This window comes from Giraffa tippelskirchi, chromosome 8 (assembly GCF_054371585.1).
Source record: "Giraffa tippelskirchi isolate mGirTip1 chromosome 8, T2T-mGirTip1v1.2.pri, whole genome shotgun sequence".
NCBI lineage: Eukaryota > Metazoa > Chordata > Mammalia > Artiodactyla > Giraffidae > Giraffa > Giraffa tippelskirchi.
In genome coordinates, this window is record NC_137282.1 from 106,699,836 (window position 1) to 106,702,618 (window position 2,783).

Genomic DNA, 2,783 nt, shown 5'->3' on the forward strand with positions numbered 1-2,783 from the left:
GTAAGTTATAACTAGTAAAGAACTGAAATATGGTTTTTCTGATGGGGAGAAGGTCCTAGTGGTATTTCAGAGGTAGAAGCCATCATTTTCATAGCATTAAAGTGGAATTTCAGGCCAATTACTATTGCCAGGCATGAAAAATAGATGAAGTCCTGGATGACAGATGAGAGCAGAAGCTTGAAAGAGACTGTAAACCATCAAGAGCTTGATAGCAGCTAAAGATAATTAATTCTCTTAGAAACTAATAAATAAAGATAACAATATGTTGCATTATGCTTAGCATGTCTGGTACCTCAAAACCGAGAATCAGAGAAAAAACAAAGTATGAGTCAGCAGTCCTAGGTGGAAGAGTCACCCCAAAAGGTGACTCTGAATTGCTTTTTTCATGAAATCAAGTGCTGCATTAGACCTAATCACTGGCCTTCAGCTCACAACTATGCGGTCATCGCTGGAGGGGAAAGGTGGATTATCAACTTTCAGTTGGTTGAAGAGTCAGGTGGCACCGAGACGGTGAAGTGGGTCAATATTTGGACAATCGATTTTCTCTCTCTCCCTCAGTCTTCAAATGTTAAAGGGCCAGGAAAAGGGCAAGAGACTACTGAAAGTGAAGGACCACAGAGAAGAACAAAAGCACAAACATGAGTTACTTTTATTAACTTGTCACAAGGAGACCAGATTTTTGTTATTAAAATCATGACTTCAGGATTGGCTAGGCAAACTACAGGGTACTTAGTGCACCTTCTTTCCTTTTTAAACATAGAAACAGATGCTCAGTCAGAGTGAAAATAGCGGTAAATGAATATGCTACTGATTTCTTAAATATGGATTCTACTACAGTTATTGCACTCAGTACTTTAAGGGTTCCTTTGAGATCTCATGTTTGTACAAAAATTTGACTAAGTCTTTTTTCCCAAAAATATGCTGTATTACTTTAAATTATGATCACTTTTAATGAAAAACTGTTGCCATATCATATAAAAAAGTGTAGATATTAAAATTATTTGAAAAACTCCTACACCCTATAAAATTCTCATGACCACTTTCTTTGTGCCAGGCTCTAGGTCCATTATCTAGTGTAAAGGAACTGACAGCCCAGTGAAGGGGAACAGACACCTGAACAAATAGTTAACAAATAATTTTAATAAAATGTGTTCAGATATAAGTACCTAAATAATGTGAAGAGAATTGGAAGTAAAATGTCTTGAAAGAATAGAAATCAATATGATCTGGGAGATTTAGTGCCCACATTTTTATAGAAAGAAAGTGAAGTCGCTCAGTCGTGTCCGACTCTATGCGACCCCATGGACTGTAGCCCACCAGGTTCCTGGTCCATGGGATTTTCCAGGCAAAAGTACTGGAGTGGGTTGCCATTTCCTTCTCCAGTGGATCTTCTTGACCCAGGGATTGAATCCGGGTCTCCCGAATTGTAGGCAGGCACTTTACCATCTGAGCCACCAGGGAAGCCCATTTTTATAGAATGGTGTTAATAAATCACCTTCGTTGCATTTATCCAGGTTGAGAGGGCAAAAGAGATGGTGAAAAACAGGAGAGATAAAAACTGGGGGAAATTTTCATTCAAAGACTGTCATCTCTAGATTGGATTGTGAAAAAGAAAATACTTCATGGTAGAAAATATATATATATAAACAGCATAGTGCCTAATATGGGTCTGTAGGAATGATGGTGGCTGCTGGAGATACAGAGCCAATAAGCTTGGTCCTTGAGTCCCTCAGTCTTGAGGAAGAAAAAACAGGCAAATTGCAACTGCAATATTGTATAAATATTATAATACCTAAAGCACAGATGGCTGTGTTTTGGTTGTTTTGTTTCTTTTTCTTGAATCTGTATTGGCTAGCAGAGAGAAATCTCCCTGGAGAATACCAAGAAAAATACAACCATAATTAGGAGCAGAAGCCCAAATTCTGGAAATAGGCAGCAGAAGAGAATACACATTCTTTTGCCTCCTCTGCGTTGGTACAGATCTGACAGGTGTGAATTTGCATATAAGTAACCGCTTCAGGTAGACACAGGTCAGCTCCTGCATTCACAAACACAGGTGGTTGGGCAGCATTTTTTAAAATTTAGCTACTAAATTACAGTCTCTTGTTCCTACCCTGTGTTAATCTGACTGATTTTCTATGCTCCTTATAGAGAATTGGCAATTTAAAACCTTTCAAGGGGCAAAGAAACCCAAATACAGTTAATTCCCTGCTCTAGTAGTTCTCCAACTCTAATCATGAGCTTGTTAAAATACAAATTCCTGGGACAATCCCATATATATTGAATTAAATCCACAAGGTGTGGGGCTTGCGGAATCTGTTTGTATGGCTCCCCCTCCACCCAGGCACACCGATGGTCTATGATAGATGTTTATAAACTTCACTTTGATTATACAAACATACAAAATCAGCTATTTTGGTCTGACAGTGAGATAATGAATGACTCAGCCATGTTTTATTTAATAATTAAAATTATAGTTTTAAGTTACATAATTAATATGGCCACTCATTCTCATTATATAAATTTAAACAGGGAATTACATAGGGCAAAAAGTGCCAAGCTCCTCTTCATCCCCTCCCCATGACACGCCCCACCTAACTTGACAGTTAGATGTAGACCCTTCCAAAGCTGTCTATACGATTTCTGTAAGTATGATACAGTTAAGTCTTACTTCGTTTTCATTTTACAGAAATGGCAACTTTTATCACTTACCCTGTAGAGACTTTCCAAGTTAGAATTTATAAATACATTTCATTCTTTTCATCAGTTATTTGATATTCTTG